The sequence below is a fragment of the Papio anubis genome, unplaced genomic scaffold (genome assembly GCF_008728515.1).
Source record: "Papio anubis isolate 15944 unplaced genomic scaffold, Panubis1.0 scaffold146, whole genome shotgun sequence".
Classification (NCBI taxonomy): Eukaryota; Metazoa; Chordata; class Mammalia; order Primates; family Cercopithecidae; genus Papio; species Papio anubis.
Window position 1 is genome coordinate 64 of NW_022161425.1, and position 23,725 is coordinate 23,788.

The 23,725-nt window shown below is 40.8% G+C and overlaps 1 long non-coding RNA gene across 4 annotated transcripts in view; it reads left to right on the forward strand.

The window, feature by feature from the left end:
• The first annotated feature begins 433 nt into the window (after window positions 1-433).
• The window catches only part of LOC108587573, a 34,641-nt gene continuing 11,349 nt past the window's right edge, over window positions 434-23,725 (forward strand). For 3 of the 4 annotated variants that reach the window (XR_004181285.1, XR_004181287.1, XR_004181286.1), the window contains exons 1-2: window positions 434-3,633; window positions 5,326-5,437. This is a non-coding gene — a long non-coding RNA (uncharacterized LOC108587573). Of the gene's footprint in view, window positions 3,634-5,325; window positions 5,438-16,114; window positions 16,166-23,725 lie in introns of those variants that run through there. The other variant, XR_004181284.1, reaches the window with a different exon arrangement.

A 23,725-nucleotide genomic window follows, 5' to 3' on the forward strand; every position in this document is an offset into this window, starting at 1 on the left:
TGAGCTACTGTGAGCTCCATCGAGTTCGAGCTTCCCAGCGGCTTTATCTACTTAAGCCTCAGCAATGGCAGGCGCCCCTCCCCCAGCCTTGCTGCTGCCTTGCCGCGAGATTGCAGACTGCTGTACTGGCAATGAGGGAGGCTCCGTGGGCGTGGGACCCTCCCGGCCAGGTGTGGGATATAATCTCCTGGTGTGCCTGTTTGCTAAGATCCTTGGTAGAGTGCAGTATTGGGATGGGAGTTACGCGATTTTCCAGGTGTTGTGTGTCTCAGTTCCCCTGGCTAGGAAAAGGGATTCCCTTCCCCCTTGAGCTTCCCAGGTGAGGTGATGCCTCACCCTGCTTCAGCTCTCGCTGCTCTGGCTGCAGCAGCTGACCAGCACTGATTGTCCCACACTCCCTAGTGAGGTGAACCCAGTACCTCAGTTGAAAATGCAGAAATCACCTGTCTTCTGTCTGCCCAAACTTTTCTTATAATTTTTAGTATACTTTTTCATTGTGTTCATTGTTTCCTTTGTTGGGCCCAAACTCTTTGGTTTGACGTGGTCCCAAATGTGTATAATTTCTTGGTTAGCTGTGCTGTTGTTTACTAATCAAGGAAAAACAAAATCAGCAAAGCAGTCCATTGTCAATTATTTTTTCCCTTGTATTTTTGTTACTTTTTGCATACATGAGCAAAAAGTGAGCATACATCCGAGTATATGCACATCCCTAAGTATATGCACACCTGAGGTTGTCTTTATAGTAACTTTATGGTTGCAAGTTTTGTGTATAATCATTAATCCTTTTGAGTTGATTATTGTGTATTTAGTACCATAAGAGTCTTGTATTATTCTTTTGCATATGGATATCTAGTTTTTGAAACCTTTTCCATTGTGTCATTTTGGTGGTGTTTTGAAAAATGTGTTCACTCTATATACATTTGTTATTTGTTCACTCTATATAAATTTATTATTGAGTGTCCTCATTTTGCTTATTGGTCTGTGTTTCTCTGTGTATGCCAGTAACATATGGGTTGGTTAACTAGGGATTTTCATTTAATTAGAACTCAGGGAATGTGATGCATCCTGTATGGTTTGTATTTCTCAGGATAGCTTTGGAAATTCAGGGTGTTTCACATTTCTGCATAAATTTTGGCATTGTTTCTTTATATTTCTTAAAACACTATTTGCTATATACTAAATGTATATAATTAGAGGGTACAAGGAAGATTTTGATACATATATGTTGAGTAATGATAAAATCGGGTTATTTAGCATCTCTTCACCTCATATAGTTAATATTTTTTGAGTGGTAACAAGGTTCAGAATCTTTCCTTCTAGCTACTTTGAAACATATGATACATTTGTGTTAAGGCTAATCACCCTGCTGTGGAATAGAAGACCAGATTTGATCACTCTCATCTGAGAGTGACTTTGTACCCATCACTGATTCCTTCCCAGACCGCCTCTACCTCCGCAGCAGCCTCTGGTAACCCCTATTGAACTTTCTACTTCTAGGAGATAAAGCTTTTTTCAGTCTACATCCCTGAGATCACATGGCATCCGTCTTTCTCAACCAGGCTCATTCATTGGACTTGATGTTCTCCAGGTTTCTTCATGTGGCTGCAGATGGCAGGATTTTCCAAAGCTTTGTGGCTGAGACATATTCTGTGGTGTATCTGTACAGCAGTTTCCTCATCCCTGCAGCTGTGTATGCACAGGTAGGTTGGTTCTGTACCTTGGCCACAGTTACAAGTGCTTTAGTACCCCTGGGAAGGCAGATAGCTCTCTTCAACCTAGGGATTTCAACTGCTTTAAATGTGGAACCACTGGTGGGGCTGCTAGCTGACATGGTAGTTGTACTGTGAATTTGTTCAGGAATCTCTAGCTGTTTTTTCATAGTGTATATACTAATTTACAAACCCACCAATAGCGTGTAAGAGGTTACCCTTCTGTAAATTTATACTGGCTATCACCTTCAAACATTTTGTTTGTTTTTGGTAGTATTCATTCTGAGTGGAATGAGACGGAATCATAGTGTGGTTTTCATGGACATTTTTGTGAGGATTAGTGATGTCAATGAAGTTATTTGAGAAATCCCCACATTGCTGTCCATGGTGTCCAAACTAGTTTGCATTTCCACCAACAGCCGACCAGCATCCCTTTCCTCCTGTGCCTCACTGGCATTCATTCTTGTGGACTGTGTCATAATTTTCATTCTGACAAATGTAAAATGCTATCTCATGGACCTTTTGCTTTGCATTTTTCTGATAATTACTGAGGTAGAGAAATGTTGTCCTGTCCGTTGGTAGCTGTAAACCTTTTGAGATGGCGTGTTTTCATGCCCCTTGCCCTTTTTCTTCATTGAGTTTTTGTTTTGCTGATTTATTTACTTAACATATTTGAGGTACATTCTCGATATTAGACTTCATCAGATGCATATGTGGAAACATTTTCTCCCACTGTGTAGGCTGTCCGTTTACTCTGTTGGTAATTTCTTCTGCTGTGCAGCAGCTCTTTTGTACATTAGGCCCCACTTGTCAATAATTGTTTTAGTTGCACTTGCTTTTGGGGACTTAGGCATATCCATGCTCTGCCAAATCCTCTGTCAAGAAGGGTATTTCCTAGGTTCTCTTGCAGGCTTTTCATAGTTTGCGGTCTTGCATTTACATCTTTCATTCATCTTGAGTTAGTTTCGGTACACAGTGAGACACAGGGGCCCACTGCCAGTTTTTCTTCTGCAACTGGCTAGCCATTTATCCCAGCACCATCTATTGAGAGGAGGGAATCCTTTCTCCAAAGCTTATTTTTGTGGATTTTGTTGAAGATCAGATGGTGTTTGGGGTGCAGGTTTATGTCTGGGTTCTCTAATCTGTTCCACTGCTCTGTGTGTAATGGGGTCCTTAGCTTTTCAATGAAATGTAAAATCAGGAAGTGTGACACAACCGATGTAGTTTGTATTTCTCAGGATTGCTTTGGAAATTCAGGGTGTTTTGTGGTCCACATGAATTTTAGCCTTGCGTATTTACATATTTTTCAAAAGGTTGGTCACATAGTAAAGTTATACAATGGGGGAAGTTAGAATGGGGCGTTTTGGTTAATGCAGACACAGAGGAATGGTAAAATCAGGATATTTAGAGTCTCTGTTATCACAAACAGTTGTTCATTTCTTTGTGGTGAAAACAATTTGGAATCTTGCATTTGCAAGAGTCTGTATTATCACAAACAGTTGTTAATTTCTTTGTGGTGAAAACATTTGGAGTCTTTTTTTTCAGATTTTGTGAAAAAGGTATAATGTTGTGTTAACCTCTAGTCACTGTACTGTGGAACAGAGAGGAACATCTCATTCATCTAAGTGTAACTTTGCACCTATTTCTGATCCCTGCCCATGCCCCCTCTTCCCCCCAATAGCTAGTAACCACTATTGTGTTCTCTAGATCTATGCAATAAAGCCTTTTATTTTGGATTCTACGTGAGTGAGATGTGGCAAAGTTTTTCTTTCTCTGCCTGGCTTAGGTCATTTACCATGATGTCCTCCAGGTTCAACAGTGTGGCTCCAAATGATGAAATTTCATTCTGTTTTTCTGGCTGAAGAATATTCTATTCGTGTACATCCACCACAGTTACTTTATCCCTTCATCTGTGGATGGACAGGTAAGTTTATCCTTTATCTTGGCAATTGTGAATAGTGCTGCAGTCCACATAGGATGGCAGATATCTCTTGCATGGACTGATTTCTTTTGCACTGAAAGTGTACTTAGTAGTGGAATTATTAGTGAATTCTAGTAGTTGAATTGTTAGAACTACCACTGAAGTGGTAGTTGTAGGTTTAATTTTTGGAGGAACCTCCCACTGGTTTCTGTAGTATGTACACTAATTAACATTCTTATCAAATGAGTTCCTTTCTGGAAATTTACACCAGCATTTTTGTCTCTTTTAATATATTTTATCGCTTTGGTAACATCCATTTGAATTATAGTGAGATGATATGTGTGCTGTTTTGATTTACATCTTTCTCATCATTTGTGATGTTATCCAAGTTTTAAAAACTTGTTTTCAATATTATGTCTTCTTTGCAGAAATGTCTATTCAGGTTATTTTGCCCCATTTTGTTTGGTTATTAGTTTCTCTTTTGTGTTTTTGCTAGTAAGTAATGTTAGTTGCTTAGACATTTTGAAGACAATCTTTTTTCAGATGTGTGTTTGCTGAAACCTTTCTTGTAAACTTCAGGATAATTTTTCATTTTTTTTCATTTTTTTTTTTTAATCTGCTTGGGCACAAACTCTAGAGTGTGATGAGTCCCACATGTGTCTATTTTCTTGGTTCCCTGTGATGTAGGTGACTGATGAAGAAAATCAAATTATAACCAAACTAATCCATCACCCACGAGTTTTCCCCCTGTATTTTTATTTTGTTTTGGCATACTGTGAACACAGATCCACGGTGACCTAAATATACCCACACCGTATGTCTTCTCATTGGAGGAGCTTGATGCTTTCAAGTTTTGTGTATGAGTTTCTAATTCATTTGAGTTGATTGTTGTGGCTTTTATACAACAGGGGTCCTATTTTATTATTTTACATAGGAATATCCAATTTTCAAAACAATTTATTAAACAGATTCCCCTTTCTTCATTGTGTTTTTTGGTGTTCTTTTACAAAATGTGTACACTACCTAGGAATTTGGGTTTGTGATTGAGCTCCCTTATTCTGTCTGTTGGTTTGGGTTTCTTACTTAATGCCAGTCATCTATTGTTTAGATAACTAGCTTTTCAATATATTTTGAAATGGAGGACAGTGATGCATCCCATGTGCTTTGTATTTCCAGGATTGTTTTAGAAATTCAGGATGTTTCATGGTTCCATGTGAATTTTAGCATCATTGGCATCTTTTTTTTTTTTTTTTAAAGAAATCGCCCTAGAGTGTATGTATATAACTAGAGGGTGCAGGAGCCATTTTGATATAGGTACACCTAGCATATTGATCAAATCACAGTATTTAGCGTCTATGAAGTCCTCTAAGTGTTACTTGTCTGTGGAGAGGATATTCAGCATCCTTTCCAGCTATTTGAAAAATTCGCTACAATATTAACCCTAGTCACCCTGCTATAGAAGAGAAGGGCTGGATTGATCTCAGTTTTCTAAGTGTAACTTTGTACCCATCACCAATCCCTGCCCAGGCCCCCTCTTCTCCCCAGCCTCTGGTAACCACTGTTGAACTTTGTACTTCTATGAGATCAAGTATTTTAGATTCCACATGTGTGTGTTTTAGATTCCATATGCGTGAGATTATGCAGTATATGCCTTTCTCTGCCTGGCTCATTTCATTTAACATAATGTCCCCCCAGGTTTTTCCACATGGCTGCAAATGACTAGGTTTCACCCATTTCTATGGTTGAAGAATATTCCATTCTGGATAAACATTGCAGTTTCCTCATCCCTTCATCAATGGATGAAAAGGTAGGTGTATTTCCTATCTTGGCTATTATGAGTACTACAGTATACAGGGCAAGGCGGGTAGCTCTTCCACATAGGAATTTCATTGGCTGTAAATGTACAGCCAGTGGTGGGTGGCTAGATGAAATGGTGTTTTTACTTTGTTTGAGGAGCTTCCAGCTGTTTTTCCTAGTCTGTGTACAAATAGACATTCCCACCAGTAGTGTATGAGAAGAGTTTCTGCAAGTCTATACTGGTGGTTTCCTTTTCAAACTTTTACTCGTTTATTTATTTTTTTGTTTTCGGTAACATTCATTCTATGTGGATGGAAGTGGTATCTCAGTGTGGTTTTCCTTGACATTCTTGTGAGGATTAGAGCTTTGGAGAAGCTTTTGTTTTACCTGTGAGTCAATTTCATATCTACTTTTCAGACATATCTATTCAGGTCATTTGCCCAGACTTAACTTGGGTATTTGTTTTTGTTTCTTTTTGTTTTTCCCTCACATGGTACTGTTAGTTTCTTACACATGTTTTATAATGACCCCTTTCAAAGATAGGATTTTCCCTAGTTTTCTTTCAATCTGTGAGATGCTTTCTCTTCTGGTTCGTTGTTTCCTTTTCACTACATAAGAGCCAATGTTTTCCGTAGTCCCACATGTTTATATATTAGTGGTGACTTTTGTGTGCAATTAAAAACAGTGAAAAAGATTGCCAAACCATGGCATTGTCTATGGGTTTTTTCCTTCTAATTTTTCTTTTATTTTTCTTTTTGTATTTTACATTTTGCAACTTGTGTGCGTAGATTAGTCTTCTAAAGTATACTCTCACTCTGTGTTTTCCTAAGAGAAGTAAGTGGTTTCAAGATTTAGTTTAGGTCTTCAGTGTAATTTACATTGACTTTTGTCCTATTTCACTGTTTTTCATGTGGTTATCCAGTTTGCTCAGAATCGTTTATTGAACAGACTTTCCTTTTCCCGTTGTGCCTTTTTTTGTTATTTTGAAAAATGTGTTCCCTGTATATACATTTGGGTGGCATATGGGACTCCCTCATTCCGTCCATTGGGTAGCCTTTGTATTTTTATTCCAGTAGCAGATTGTTTGGATAAATATAGTTTTTAGTTGTTTTGTCTTTTTGCCCACTTAGTACCTTTAGTTTCTTGTGTATGTTAGATAACAGTTCCTTTCAGATACATGATTTTCCGTAATTTTATCCCAATCTGCAGGATGCCTTTTCTTTGGGTTCATTGTTTTCTCCTTGTTTAGGAATTTTAAAGTTGTCCTTTGTCTAACATGTTTATATTTGCTTTTGTTAACAGTGATTTCTGTGTCCCATTGGGAAATAAGAGAGATGGCGAAGCTATCGTATTATTTATCGTTATATTCTCCTTAATTTTTTCTTTTTGCAACTGGTGTGCACAGATTCAGGTTTCCCCAAAATAGACACTCACCCTATGTTTTTTCCTAGGAGCTTTTTTTGGTTTCAGGATTATACTTAGGTGTTCAGTTTATTTTGTGTTGATGTTTGTGTCTTGTGCAACATAAGGGTCTTTCTTTAGTCCTTTGCATGTGACTATCCAAGTTTCTCAACCTGGGTGCCTTTGGTGTGTTTCTAAAAAATGTGTTTATATAATTTTGGTGTGATTACCTGGCTCCCTCATTTAGTCTGTTTGGTTATCTTTCTGTGTTTATGCCATTAATGGATGGAGAGGATCAGTGTTAAGTTTTATTTTGTTCCCTTTGTGTGTGTGTGTGTGTGTGTGTGTGTGTGTGTGTGTGTGTGTGTTTAAGCTTTCAACCTTGATTTTCTAAAAGAATACCTACTTTTACTGTGATTAACGATATTACGAACATAGTACCAGTCAGGTGGTTCATCAATTTAGAATCTGTATCTCAACAGGGGTAAATGTTAATGAAATAATAGAAATCAGAGAGATATTTATCAAAAGAGCGCTCTAATACACAAGTAAGTTCCAGTATAAAAAGTTTCAGTAGGCCAGGCACGGTGGCTCATGCCTGTAATCCTGGCACTTTGGGAGGCCGAGGCAGGCAGATCACCTGAGGTCCAGAGCTTGAGACCAGCCTGGTCCACATGGTGAAACCCTGTCTTTACTAAAAATACAAAAATTAGCCAGGCGTGGTGGTGTGTGCCTGTAATCCCAGCTACTCGGGAGACTGAGGCAGGAGACTAGCTTCAATCCCAGAGGCGGAGGTTGCAGTGAGCCGAGATCATGCCATTGCACTCCAGTCTGGGGGACAGAGCGAGATGCCATCTCAAAAAAAAAGAAAAAAGAAAAAAGAAAGGTAAACAAATGTCACTTAAACTGTGTAAGAGTTATAAAGCAGTTAAACATTACCCCCAAAATTTTGGAAGGATACATAAGGGTGATATAAGATCATTAACTGGATTGAGACATGCAGAATACCACAGACAAATAGGACATATGGATGTAAAAGTACAATTTACAAATATTAGAAGCCATTGTATCAACACATTAGGATATTGTAGCATGACCAGACATCCTTTGTGGCAGGAGTGCAAGTGAGGTTCAGCATTAGGGAATCCACTAATACTATTAAGCACATTCATAGAGTTGATGAGAATGCCATGTGTTCATCATCATAGATGTAAAAAGACGTTGTCAGGATTCTGCAGCATAGTATATTTTAAAAATTTAACCAAATTAGAATTGCTGTAAAAATGTATAAAATATTAAATGGATTTGTACAAATAAAAAATAAACCACAATTTTAGAAAAGTATATTTAACAGTATGAAGAGGTCAATGATTATTTAATCTGTTGATAAATTGAGCTTTACTGCAATATAGCTACTATCTCATTGTGCTCTGGAGATTAGAAAATTCGTTGTAAAGAAGAATAAATAAAAATATCCATGAAAGTCTGAATATAAAAAATAACTTTTCAGGCCAGGCGTGGTGGCTCACGGTTGTAATCCCAGCACTTTGGGAGGCCAAGGCAAGCCTAGATCACAGGGTGAGATCGAGACTATCCTAGCTAACACGGTGAAACCCCATCTCTACTAAAAATACAAAAAAATGGCCAGGCATGGTGGCTGGTGCCTATAGTCTCAGCTACTCGGGATGCTGAGGCAGGAGAATGGCATGAACCTGGGAGGCCTAGCTTGCAGTGAGCTGACATTGTGCCGCTGCACTGCAGCCTGGGTGACAGAGGGAGACTCCATCTCAAAAAATAAAAAATAAAATAACTTTTATTTTCATGTATTGTAAATACTTGGAAATTGAAAGTGAAATGTTGATTCATGACTGAGAGAACAATGAAGTATAGAATTCAAAAAATAGAATTAAACATATATGGAAATGTGCTGTACAATAAAAGCAGCAGTGGTAACAGAGGAGATGTAGGCTCTGAGTATCTCACTGGAGACTGAAGCCCACAGATATGCAGCAAAACCTTTGTCTCCCTGATGTTTTTGCCTCCTGTTGGTCGTGTGCTTTCACACATCAAGAGAGGACATTTAACATTTGAGCCTGAGTGTCTTTTGCTGTTGTCTGATGGGTGATACTTTTGCTGGGATAATCCATATTGTAATATGTTCTTGGGCCCCACAGGATTAGTCTTGGTCATCTAAGATGTTACTGACATTTTATCACCTCAAGATGTTACCGACTTTATCACCTTCAACTGACTTATATTTATTCTTTGAAATAACCAGACACACACATTGTTTCGGCAATTCTTTCAGTTGGTGATTTTCCTGGTGCAGTACTCTGTGAGGTCACCTCCCCTCAAATGGACCCACGGGTGGTAACAAACAGTTTATAGGAGGGACCAACCATGTGTGGACATGGAGTGGGTCATTTCAAGGTGAGGTAGTCAGCCTGTACCCTAAAATGGCACAGACAGGAGAAGCCACAATCCTTTAGAGAGAGAAAAAAATTACAAAGTATAGATATCCTTTGTTAAGAGAAACAGACCATCTTCAGAGGATGTAATAGTAGTAAAATGTGTTCTTATTGTTCAGCTCCCACTTATGAGTGAGAATATGCAGTGTTTGGTTTTCTGTTCCTGTGTTAGTTTGCTGAGGGTCATGGCTTCCAGCTTCATCCATGTCTCCGCAGAGGACTTGATCTTATACCTTTTTATGGCTGCATAGTATTCCATGGTGTATATGTAGCACATTTTCTTTTTCCAGTCTATCACTGATGGACATATAGATTGGTTCCATGTCTTTCCTGTTGTGAATAGTGCTGCAGTAAACACATGGAGCAGATGGTGCTCACAGCAAGATGGACCTCTGAGCAAGATGAGCTCCAAGCATGTTGGAGCTCAGAGCAGATGGAGCTCCAGAGGAGAGATGGAGCTCTGAGCAATATGAAGCTAGGAGCAGATGTTGTCAGAGTAAGATGGAGCTCCAAGCATATGGTCTCAGAGCAAGATGGAGCTCAGAGCAGATGGTGCTTAGAGCAAGATGGAGCTCGGAGTGATTGGAGCTCCGAGCAAGGTGGAGCTCAGAGCAGATGGTGCTCAGAGTGAGATGGAGGTTAGAGTGATTGGAGGTCCCAGCAAAATGGAGCTTGGTGCAGATGGAGCTCTGAGCAGATGGAGTTCAAAGCAAGATGGAGCATGGGGTGATTGGAACTCAGAGAAGACAGAGTTCAGACAAGAAGGAGCTCCAAGCAAGGTGGAGCTTGGAGCCGATGTTTCTCTGTGTAAGATGGAGCTCAGAGCAAGATAAAGCTTGGACTCACTGGAACTCCGAACATTCCTTTGAGCAGTTGGAGCTCTGAGCAAGATGGATCTCTGAACAAGATGGTCCTCAGAGCAGATGGAAGGCTGAGCAGTAAGGAGCTCTAAGCAAAATGGGACTTTGGTGCAAATATTGCTTGATTTTAGATACAGCTCTGAGCAAGATGGATCTTGGAGAAGATGGAGGTTTGAGCAACATGGAACTCGTAGCAGATGTTGCTCAGGGTAAGACGGAGTTCCAAGCAGATGGTACTCAGAGCAAGAGAGAGCTCAGAATGATTGGAACTCCAAGCAAGCTAGACCTCAGAGTAGATGGAGCTCTCCGTAAGGTGGAGCTCAGAGAAGATGTTGCTCACATTAAGATGGAGCTCCAAGCAGATGGTGCCTAGAACAAGATGTAACACCGAATAGATGGCGCTCAGAGCAAAATGGAGCTCGAAGTGATTGGAGCTCTTAGCAAGATGGAGCTCAGAGAAGATTGAGCTCAAAGCAGATGGTGCTCAGAGCAAGATGGAGCTCAGTGACTGGAGCTCCAAGAAGTAGGTTTGAGCAGATGGTGCTCAGAGCAAGATGGAGGTCAGAGTACTTGAAGCGCTGAGCAAGACAGAGCTTGGAGCAAATGGAACTCTGTCCGAGCAGATGAGGCTTAGAGCAGATGGTGCTCAGAGCAAACTGGAGCTCAGAGTGCTTAGAACTATGAGCAAGATGGAGCTCAGAACAGATGGAGCTCTGAGCAGATTGTGCCCAGAGCGAGATGGAGCTCAGAATAGATGGAGCTCTGAGCAGGATGAAGCTCGGAGTAGATGGTGCTCAAAGTAAGATGAGCTCTGAGCATATGGTGCTCCTAGCAAGATGGAGCCTGTCAGAGTGATTGGAGGTCGGAACAGATGGAGCTCACAGAAGATGTTGCTCACAGTAAGATGGAGATCCAAGCAGATGGTACTCAGACCAAGATGGAGGTCCAAGCAGATGGTGCTCACAGCAAGATGGAGCATAGAATGATTAGAATTCCAAGAAAGATGAAGCTCTGTGCAGATGGTGCTGAGAGCACGATAGAGCTTGGAGTGATTGGAGCTCTGAGCAAGATGGAGCTAGGAGGAGATAGAGCTTTGAGCAGGAAGTACCTCCAAGCAAGATGGAGCTTGGAGCAGATGTTGCTTGGTGTAAGATGGAGCTCAGAGCAAGATGGAGCTTGGAGTGATTGGAACTGTGAACATTGCTCTGAGCAATTGGGACTCTGAGCAAGATGAATCTCTGAGCAAGAAGGAGCTCTAAGCAAGATGGAGCTTGGAGCAGATGTTGCTCGGTTTTAGATGCAGCTCAGAGCAGATGGTGCTCAGAGCAAGATGGAGCTCAGCGTGATTAGAGCTCCAAGCAAGATGGAGCTCAGGGAAGATGGAGCTCAGAGCAGATAGCGCTCTGAACAAAAATAAGTTCCAAGCAAGATGGAACTTGGAGCAGATGTTACTCGGTGTAAGACGGGAGCTCAGAGCAACATGGTGCTTGGAGTGATTGGAACTTAAAAACATTGCTCTAAAGGATTGGAGCTCTGAGCAGTTGGTACTTGGAGCAAGATTGAGCTCGCAGTGATTGGAGCTTCGAGCACAATGGGGCAGATGCAGCTCTGAGCAAGATGTAGCTCAGAAAACATGTTGCTCACAGTAAGATGGAGCTTGAGCAGGTAGTGCTCAGAGCAAAACGAAGCTAGAAGTGATTGGAGCTCTCAGCAAGATGGAGCTCGGAGCAGATGGATCTCTGAGCAAGATGGAGCTTGGAGCAGATGAAGTTCTGAGCAAGAAGGAGCTCTAAGCAAGATGGAGCTTGGAGCAAATGTTGCTTGATTTCAGATGGAGCTCAGAGCAGATGGTGCTCAGAGCAAGATGGAGCTCAGAGTGATTGGAGCTCTGAGCAAATGGAGCTCTGAGCAGAGGATGCTCAGAGAAAGATGGAGTTTGGAGTGATTGGAGCTCTGAGAAAGATGGAACTTGGAGCAAATGGAATTCTGAGTAGATGGAGCTCTGAGCAGATGGTACTCAGGGCAAAATGGAGGTCAGAGTGATGGGCGCTCTAAGCAAGATGGAGCTTGGAGCAGATGCAGCCTCAAACAGATGGCGCTCAGAGCAAGATGGAGCTTGCAGTGATTGGAGCTCAGAACAAGATGGAGTTCAGATCAGACAGACCTCTGAGCAAGAAGGAGCTCCAAGCAAAATAGAACTTGGAGCAGATGTTGCTGGTATAAGATGGAGCTCAGAGCAAATGGTGTTCAGAAGAGCAAGAAGGAGCTCGGAGTGATTGGTACTCTAAACATTGCTCTGAGTGATGGGAGCTCTGAGCAAGATGCAGCTCAGAGCAGGTAGAGCAGAAAAGGAGCTCTAAGCAAGATGGAGTTTGGAGGAGATGTTGCTCGGTGTTAGTTGGAGCTCAGAGCAAATGGAGCCCATAGTGATTACAGCTCCAAGCAAGGTGGAGCTCAGAGCACATGTTGTTCAAAGTAAGATGAGCTCTGACCAGATAGCGCTCAGAGCACAATGGAGCAGGAAGTGATTGGGGCTCCAAAAAGATGGAGGTTGGAGTGATTGGAACTCCCAGCAAGATGGAGCCCAGAGTAGATGGATCTCTGACTAGATGGAGCTCCAAGTAAGATGAATGTCTATGCAGATGGTGCTCACATCAAGATGGTGCTTGGAGTGATTGGAGCTCCCAGCAAGATGGAGCTTGGAGCAGATGGAGCTCTGGGCAAGATGGAGCTTGGAGTAGATAGAGCTTGGAACAAGAAGGAGCTCCAAGCAAGATGGAGCTTGCAGCAGGTGTTTTTCAGTGTGAGATGGAGCTCAGAGAAGATGATTCTCAGAGCAAGCTTGAGCTCAGAGTGATTGGCACTCCCAACATTGTTCTGAGCCATTGGAGGTCTGAGCAAGATGGAGCTTGGAGCAGATTGTGCTCAGAGCAAGATGGTGCTCAGAGTGATTGGAGCTCTGAACAATCTGGTGCCCAAAAAAGATGTTGCTTAGAATAAGATGGAGCTCTGAGCAAATGGTGCTCAGAGCAAGATGGAGCTCAGAGTGATTAGAAATCTAGCAAGCTAGAGCTCAGAAAAGATGTTGCTTAGAGTAAGATGGAGTTCCAAGCAGATGGTGATCCAAGCAAAATGGAGCTCAGAGTGATTGGAGCTCCGAGAAGATGGAGCTTCGAAAAGATGTTGCTTAGAGAGTAAGATGGAGCTCCGAGCAGATGGTGCTCAGAGCAAGATGAAGCTCAGAGTGATTGGAGCTCTAAGCAAGCTGGAGCTCAGAACAGATGGAGCTCGAAAAAGATGTTGCTTAGAGAGTAAGATGGAACTCCAAGCAGATGGTGATCAGAGGAAGATGGAGCTCAGAGTGATTGGAGCACTGAGCAAACTGGAGCTCGGAAAAGATACTGCTTAAAGATGGAGCTCCAAGCAGATGGTGCTCAGAGCAAGATGGAACTCAGTGTGACTGGGGCTCAGAGCAAGCTGGAGCTCGGAGCAAATGGAGCTCAGAAAAGATATTTCTTAGAGTAAGATGGAGCTCCGAGCAGTTGGTACTCAGAGCAAGATGGAGCCCAGAGTAATTGGAACTCCAAGCAAGCTGAACCTCAGAGCAGATGGAGCTTAGGAAAGATGTTGCTTAGAGAGTAAGATGAAGCTCCAAGCAGATGGTGATCGGAGCAAGATGGAACTGAGAGTGATTGGAGCTCCAAGCAAGCTGGAGCTCAGGGCAGATGGAGCTTAGAAAAAATGTTGCTTAGAGAGTAAGATGGAGCTCCAAGCAGATGATGCTCACAGTAAGATGGAGCTCAGAGTGATTAGAGCTCTGAGCAAGCTGGAGCTCCAAGCAGATGGAACTCAGAAATGATGTTGCTTAGAATAAAACGGAGCTCCAAGCAGATGGTGCTCAGAGCAAGACGGAGCTCAGAGTGATTGGAGCTCTTAGCAAGCTGGAACTCAGAGCAGATGGATCTCCAAGCAAGATGGAACTCAGAGATGTTGCTCACAGTGAAATGGACCTCTGAGCAGTTGGTCCTCAGAGCAAGATGGAGCTTCGGGCAGCTGCCGCTCAGGGCAAAATGGAGCTCAAAGTGATTGGAGCTCCGAAGAAGATGGTTTTCTGACCGGGTGGTCCTCAGAGCAAGATATACCTCCATGCAGCTGGTGCTCAGGGCAAAATGGAGCTCAAAGTTATTGGAGCTCCAAAGAAGATGGATCTCTGAGCAGATGGTGCCCAGGGCAAGATGGAGCTCAGAGTGATTGGAGCTCTGAGCAAGCTGGAGCTCAGAGCAGATGGAGCTCTGAACAAGATGAAGCTTGGAGAAGATGTTGCTCACTGTAACATGGAGCTCAGAGCAAGATGGAGCTCAAGGTGAATGGAGCTCCAAAGAAGATGGATCTCTGAGCAGATGGTGCTCAGGGCAAGATGGAGCTCAGAGTGATTGGAGCTTGAAGCAAGATGGAGCTGGGAGTAGATGGTGCTCAGAGCAGGATGGAGGTTGGAATGATAGGAGTTCTGAGCAAGATGGAGCTTGGATCAAATGGAGCTCTGAGTAGACAGAGCTCCGAGCAGACGGTGCTCTGAGAAGATGGTGCTCAGAGCAAGATAGCAGATGGTGCTCTGAGAAGATGGTGCTCAGAGCAAGATGCAGCTCAAAGGGATTAGACCTCCAAGCAAGATGGAGCTCAGAGCAGATGGAGGTCTGAGCAAGATAGAGCTCGGAGCAGATGTTGCTCAGAGCAAGACAGAGCTCCGAGCAGATGCTGCTCAGCAAGAGGGAGCTCAGAGCAGATGGAGCTCCAAGCAAGATGGAGAACCTTGAAGATGGTGTTAAAGGCAAGACAGAGCTCGAAGTGATTGGGCCTCTTAGCAAGATATAGCACTTGGAGTGGATAGAGCTCTGAGCAAGATGGAACTTGGAGCAGTTGGAGCTCTAAGAAGATGATGCTCTGAGCAAGATGGAGCTTGGAGCATGTGGAGCTTGCAGTTATTTGAGCTCCGAGTGAAATGGAGCTCAGAGCAGATGGAGCTCAAAGCAAGAGAGAGGTTGAAGCAGATGTTGCCTGGAGTATGAGGGAGCTCAGAGCAGTTGGAGCTCTGAACAGATGGAGCTACAAGCCAGATGGAGCTCATAAGCAGATGAAACTTTGAGCAAGATAGAGCTCTGAGTGAGATGGAACTCGGAGCAGATGGAGCTCTGAGCGAAATGCAGTTTGGAGCAGATGGAGCTCTGAGTGTGATGGCACTTCGACTGAGATGGAACTCGGAGCAGATGGAGCTCCAAGCAATATGGCACTCGGTCAAGATTTAATTTGGAGTAGATGATGCTCGGAGCAGATGGTGCTTGGAGCAAGATGGGGCGGATCACATGGAGCTCCGAGCAACATGAAGCTCAGATCAGATGGAGCTATGAGCAAGAAGGAGCTCAGGGCAGATGGAGCTCACAGCAGTTAGAGCTCTGATCAAGGTGGAGTCCTTATCAAGGTTTAGGTTGGAGCATATGGAGCTCAGAGAAAAAGGTGCTTGGTGTAACATAGAGCTCGGAGTGATTGGAGCTCCGAGCAAGATGGAGTCATTTATGTTTGTCTCTAAACTGTTTATTCTAGTTAGCAATTATTCCAACCTTTTTTTTCAAAGTTCTAAGCTTCCTTGCATTGGGTTAGAACATCCTCCTTTAGTGCAGAGGAGTTTGTTATTACACACCTTCTGAAGCCTTCTGCCAGTCTGTCAAGCTCATTCTCCATCCAGTTTTGTTCCCTTGCTGGTGAGGAGCTGTGTTTTTTTTGGAGGAGAAGAGTCGATCTGGCTTTTGGAATTTGCAGCCTTTTTGCGCTGTTTTTCCTCATCTTTGTGGATTTAGCTTTCTTTGGTCTTTGACGTTGGTGAGCTTTGCATGGAGTTTCTGTGTGGATGTTCTTTTGGTTGATGTTGATACTATTCCTTTCTGTTTGTTTTCCTTCTAACAGGCCCCTCTGCGGCAGGTCTGCTGGAGTTTACTGGAGGTCCACTTTAGACCCTGTTTGCCTGCGTCACCAGCACAGGCTGCAGAACAGCAAAAATTGCTGCCTGTTCCTTCCTCTGGAAGCTGCTTCCCAGAGGGGCACCTGCCAGATGCCAGCCACAGATCTCCTGTGTGAGGTGTCCATTGACCTTTACTGGGAGGTGTCTCCCAGTCAGGAGGTATGGGAGTCAGAGAATCCCTTAAGGAGAGCTCGAGTGCTGTGCTGGGAGATAAGCTGCTCTCTTCAGAGCCAGCAAACAGGCACGTTTAAGTCTGCTAAAGTTGCTCCTACAGCCTCCCGTCCCCTAGGTGCTCTGACCCAGGGAGATGGGAAGTTGACCTATAAGCCCCTGACTGGGGCTGCTGCCTTTTTTTCAGAGATGCCCTGCCCAGAAAGGAGGAATCTAGAGAGGCAGTCTGGCTACAGCAGCTTTGCCAAGCTGTAGTGGCCTCCACCCAGTTCGAACTTACTGGCAGCTTATACTGTGAGGAGAAAACCGCCTACTCAAGTCTCAGTAATGACAGATACCCCTCTCCCCACCAAGCTTGAGCATCCCAGGTTGACTTCAGACTGCTGTGCTGGCAGAGAGAATTTCAAGCCAGTGGATCTTAACTTCCTGGACTTTGTGGGGGTGGGATCCGCTAAGAAAGATCACTTAGCTTCCTGGCTTCAGACCCCTTTCCAGGGGAATAAACGGTGCTGTCTTGCTGGTGTTCCAGGTGCCACTGGGGGATGAAAAAATACTCCTGCAGCTAGCTCAGTGTCTTCCCAAACAGCCACCCAGTTTTGTTCTTGAAACCTAGGGCCCTGGTGGTATAGGCACTGGAGGGATTCTCCTGGTCTGAGGGTTGTGAAGACTGTGGGAAAAGTGTGCTATCTGGGCTGGAGTGCACCGTTCCTCACAGCACAGTTCCTCAGGGCTTCCCTTGGCTAGGGGAGGGAGTTCCCCAACCCCTTGCACTTCCTGGGTGAGGTGATGCCCCACCCTGCTACTCACACTCTGTGGGCTGTATCCACTGTCTAACCAGTCCCAATGAGATGAGCCGGATAACTCAGTTAAAAATGCAGAAAGCAGCTGCCTTCTGCGTTGCTCTTACTGGGAACTGCAGACTGGAGCTTTTCCTATTCGGCCATCTTGCCAGTCACCAAAAATGTCTATTTCCTATTGAAATGTCTTGGCATCTTTGACAAAATAAGTTTACCAAATTAATATGATTATTAATGGACCTTCAGTTTTATTCTACTCGTGTACTTAGATTTATCTTTTTTTTTATTTTTTATTTTTTTTATGAGATGGAGTTTGCTGTGTCGCCTAGGCTGGAGTGCAGTGGCATGATCTCAGCTCACTCCAACCTCTGCCTCCCAAGTTCAAACAATTCTCCTGCCTCAGCCTCCTGAGTAACTGGGATTATAGGTGTTCGCCACCATGCCCAGCTAATTTTTTGTCATTTTAGTAGAGAAGAGGTTTCACCATGTTGGCCAGGCTGGTCTTGAACTCCTGACCTCAGATGATTAACCCGCCTCGGCCTCCCAAAGTGCTGGGATTACAAGCATGAACCACTGTGCCTGGCCAGATTTATCTTCATAATAGCACTATACTGTTTATTTACTGTAACATTGTAATAAGAATGGATATTTTTAGTATAAGCCATTGAATTATTTTTCAAATTTTGTTGTGTATATTTGATTTTCTTTGGACATTAATATTTTATAAAGAGCTTGTCGGTTTCTATTGTAAAAGGTAGTTGGGAATTTGAATTGAATCTGTAAATGTTTTTGTTATTTTTATCTAAATACGAAATATTGTTATCCCAAAACATTGACTGGCTCTCAATCTATTCAGTTTTTCTTCAATTTATTTCATTATTTAAAATATTTTATTTCATCATTTAAAATATTTTAGTGTAAATATGTTTGTCTTGTACTTCTGGTGTTAACTTTATTAAGTTTTTAGTGAATTTGTTACACATTTTTATGTAGAAGAGCATGTATTGTGTAATAAAATTTTTTTTGGTCTAATCTGGATAATTTTGCTTATTTTTCTAGTATAATTTTCTTGGATAATACCTCTAGTACAATGTTGATTAAATTGGTTTAATACGAAATTCTTGTCTTGTTTCCAAGCTTATAAATAATGCTGTCATTCTTTTACTATTATGTATGTCAGCTCTAGGTTTTAATAGATGATTTTAAGCAGGACTGAGATGTCTATATTAGTAGTTAGCTGTGAGTCTTATTCCAAATTGATATTGGATTTCTTAAGTCTTTTTCTATGTCTGTTAAAATAATCATTTCCCCTTTATTAAAGTATATTATGCAATACTTTGGTTAAATTTTGAATATTTTGCCAACATTGCATTTTTGAAAATATCTTACTTTGTCATAGTATATAATCCTTTTTATATGTTGTTGGATTCAGTTTATTAGTAGTTTTGATAATTTATGTGTCTATATTCATATAACATATTGGTTCATGGTTTTTTTACTTGTGATTCTTTTGTATGCTTTTTTATTGTGCTAATACTAACTAATAGATGAATTGGGAATTGTTACCTTTTCTTATATTGCTGGGAGTTTTTGTATATAATTTGTATTAATTCTTCATTAAAAGCTGATGTAATTTACCATTTAAGCAATTTGTCACTGAGCTTTATGTCAAAACATTTTAATTAATATTCTCTTAACATGTAATTATTTATAAATTTTGTTTCTTCATATATGTCTATATAATCTATTTTTAGTTAACTTTTATAGTTTGTACCTATCGAAACATTTGTTTCTATTTTGTAGTATTCCATAAAAATTTTGTTTTTTGTTTTTTGGTTGTTTTTTTTTTTTTTTTTTTTGAGGCAGAGTTTTGCTCTTGTTGCCTAGGCTGGAGTGCAGTGGCACAAGCTCAGCTCACCGCAGCCTCCACCTCCTGGGTTCAAGCGATTCTCCTGCCTCAGCCTCCCGAGTAGCTGGGATTACATGCATGTACCACCAAGCCCAGCTAATTTTGTATTTTTAGTAGAGACGGGGTTTCTCTATATTGGTCAGGCTGATCTCGAACTCCCAACCTCAGGTGATTCACCCACCTTGGTCTCCCAAAGTGCTGGGATTACAGGTGTGAACCATCACACCTGGCCCCAAAAAAATGAATTTTCTCGGCAGTTGACATGAAAAACTCTGGAGTGGCCGGGCTTAGTGGCTAATGCCTGTAATCCCAGCACTTTGGGAGACTGAGGTGAGTGGATCACCTAAGGTCAGGAGTTAGAGCAGCCTGCCCAACATGGTGAAACCCAGTCTCTACTAAAAAAAAAAAAAAAAAAAAAAAAAAAATTGCCAGGCATGGTGATAGACACCTGTAATTCCAGCTACTCAGGAGGCTGAGGAAGGAGAATCAATTGAGCCCAGAAGGCGCAGGTTGCAGTGAGCCAAGATCATGCAACTGTACTCCAGCCTGGGTGACAAGAGTAAAACTCCATCTCAAGTGAAAAACAAAAAAACTCTGGAGTAATAATACAGAATAAGGCTTTAGCCCAGTTAATGAATGACTTAAAATTTTCTGTGTTATAGGATAGAGAATATAACTGCTGTTTAAAACATGTATTTACTGTTTGATAAAAATGAGTTACTGTATCTAAAGGAAATTAGTGAAACTGCCATTTCACTTTGGAATTTATAAAGGTGGAATATGCCTACCTCCAATTTTTTAGCAAAATTGAGGAAGGTCAAATAATAAATTTTAATAAAAATACAAAATAATACTGTATTTGAATAATTGTTTGAATAAAAGACAATTTTGTGAATAAGAGTTGCCAGCACTTAGCATATACAATATGCTAGGTATAATTCTAAGGTATTATTTATAAGGTTAATACCTTAGAATTTAAATTTAATAACCCAAAGATTCCTTGGAAAGAATAAAGTTCACACATTTTTATTTATATATTTATATTAAAATTTTCATAAAAAGCAACTGCTTTGGCATACAACAAAAAATATACATGAATAATGTTATATAACTTTATTAGAAAGCTTGAGTAAGGCATATAAATAAATAGGCAGCCTCTTTGACCAATAAAGAGAAACTGTACATTACTTTCAAATTTCAAAGTATATTAAATGGAAAAACTTAAGGTTTAAAAAATGTCTTTTACCTCATAATGGCAGAAACCCAGCAGGTCGTACATTTTGGCCACTGAAAATGATAATAGAAACCATTAAAGTGTAAGCAACAAATAATATTTAGCCACATAGTCATTTCATTAAGATCTTCTTCATTAACTTCTAGATTCAGTGAGAAATTCAAATGTATTATTTTTATGGATTCAGGAAAAGTCTAATGAGGAAACATTGTGATTCCAGCCAAAAACCTTAATACAAATAAATAATTCTACCAATATAGCTTAATGCTATGGAAAAAATGGTAATTTCTGGCCCTCTGTAGGTATTATTCTTTGTAACAGAGTATTATTAATTCAGCAATTTGTGTAAAACATAAAATAAAAATACACTCTATAAATTATTTTTATCTTGTGATATACTGGGGAATGAGAGTGTGTTCCACTTGAGAATTCTCATGAGATGCTGATGTGCCACAAAACAATACATGGGAAATGTTTTCATAAGTAGTAATGAATTTATGTTTGTGCTTTTTGGAAAAATATATATTTTAAAAAGTCTAAGCAGGCAGCTACAATTTTCAGAAAAGTACAAGAATAACTAAAAATATCTGACATCCCTAAAGCAGGATTTGAAAAAAATTTCTTATGAACAGAAACCAAAAGCATGTAGAAGTAATTATACTTATATAACATAAGATAGACTTTAATTCAAAACCAGTAAAAGAAGAAGGACAGTATGCAATGATAAAGGAATGAATTCAGCAAGAGAATTTAACAGTTTTAAATATATGGGCACCCAACACCAGACCATCCAAATATATAAAGGAAATATTATTAGATCTAAAGAGATAGACTTCAATACATAATAGTTGAAAACTTCAGTACCACACTTTCATCATTATACATATCATCTTGACAGAATATTAAGTAACATTAGATTTAAACTGAAAATTAGACCGAATGGATCTAACAGACATTTACAGAACACTTCATCCAACAATGACAGAATGCATATTTTTCTTAAAAGCACATGAAACATTCTCTAAGATAGATCATATGTCAGGACACAAGTCTCAACAAATTTTTAATCAAAACCATATCAAATATGTTTTCAGGCCACAATGAAAATGAGATTTCAATAACATGAGAAACTTTTGAAACTGTACAAATACATGGAAATTAAACAACATGCTCTGGAATGACGATTGGGTCAAGATAAAAATTTTAAAAAGACATTTTTTAAAGTTGTTGAAACAAAAATCAAAACACAATTGCACCAAAACTGATGGAATACTGCAGAAACAGTGCACAACTATACTAACAAACTAGAAAACCTAGAGGAAATGAATAAATTCCTGGACAAACCTACCAAAATTGAATCAACAAAAAAATAGAAAACCTGAGTAGATAAATAATGTGTAATGAGATTGAGTCAGTAATAAAAAGTCTCCCAACAAAGAAAAGTCCAGGGCTGGATGACTTCACTGTCAAATTCTACCAAACTGTCAAAGAAAAGTTAACACCAGTTCTCAAACCATATCAAAACAATGAAGGGGAAGAAATTCTCTCTAACTCATCTTATTAGGTCAGCATTACCTTGATATCAAAATCAGACAAGAACAGAAGACTGAAAGTGTTGCAGGAAGTCAGGGACCCTGAACGGAGGGACCAGCTGAAGCTGCGGCAGAAGAACATAAATTGTGAAGATTTCATGGACATTTATTAGTTCCCCAAATTAATACTTTTATAATTTCTTACGCCTGTCTTTACTGCAGTCTCTAAACATAAATTGTGAAGATTTCATGGACACTTATCACTTCCCTAATCAATACCCTCGTGATTTCCTATGCCTGTCTTTAATCTCTTAATCCTGTCATCTTCTTCGTAAGCTGAGGAGGATGAATGTCACATCAGGACCCTGTGATGATTGCGTTAACTGCACAAATTCTTTGTAGAGCATGTGTGTTTGAACAATATGAAATCTGGGCATCTTGAAAAAAGAACAGGATAACAGCAATGTTCAGGAAACAAAAGAGATAAGACTTCTGGCCACTGGTGAGCCGGACAGAACAGAGCCATATTTCTCCTCTTTCAAAAGCAAATAGGAGAAATATCGCTGAATTCTTTTTCTCAGCAAGGAACATCCCCGAGAAAGAGAATGTGCCCTGAAGGTAGGCTTCTAGATGGCCCCTTTAAGGCGTGCCACCTTTAACGGTTGAAGCCAAAGGGATGAAATATGCCCTTGTCTCCTGTAGCGCTCCCAGGCTTATTAGGAGGAGGAAAATTCCTGCCTAATAAATTTTGGTCAGACAGGTTGTCTGCTCTTGAACCCTGTTTCCTGATAAGATGTTATCAATGCACCATTTATTTGCTGGGAAAATTGGCTAGCCATAAGTAGAAAGCTGAAACTGGATCCTTTCCTTACTCCTTATACAAAAATTAATTCAAGATGGATTAGAGACTTAAATGTTAGACCTAATACCATAAAAACCCTAAAAGATAACCTAGGTAATACCATTCAGGACATAGGCATGGGCAAGGCCTTCATGTCTAAAACACCAAAAGCAACAGCAACAAAAGCCAAAATTGACAAATGGGATCTAATTAAACTAAAGAGCTTCTGCACAGCAAAAGAAACTACCACCAGAGTGAACAGGCAACCTACAGAATGGGAGAAAATTTTTGCAATCTGCTCATCTGACAAAGGGCTAATATCCAGAACCTACAAAGAACTCAAACAAATTTACAAGAAAAAAACAACCCCATCAAAAAGTGGGCAAAGGATATGAATAGACATTTCTCAAAAGAAGACATTCATACAGCCAACAGACACATGAAAAAATGCTCATCATCACTGGCCATCAGAGAAATGCAAATCAAAACCACAATGAGATATCATCTCATACCAGTTAGAATGGCAATCATTAAAAAGTCAGGAAACAACAGGTGCTGGAGAGGATGTGGAGAAATAGGAACACTTTTACACTGTTGGTGGGATTGTAAACTAGTTCAACCATTATGGAAAACAGTATGGCGATTCCTCAAGGATCTAGAACTAGAAGTACCATATGACCCAGCCATCCCATTACTGGGGATATACCCAAAGGATTATAAATCATGCTGCTATAAAGACACATGCACACGTATGTTTATTGCGGCACTATTCACAATAGCAAAGACTTGGAATCAACCCAAATGTCCATCAGTGACAGACTGGATTAAGAAAATGTGGCACATATACACCATGGAATACTATGCAGCCATAAAAAAGGATGAGTTTGTGTCCTTTGTAGGGACATGGATGCAGCTGGAAACCATCATTCTTAGCAAACTATCACAAGAACAGAAAACCAAACACCGCATGTTCTCACTCATAGGTGGGAACTGAACAATGAGATCACTTGGACTCAGGAAGGGGAACATCACACACCGGGGCCTATCATGGGGAGGGGGTAGTGGGGAGGGA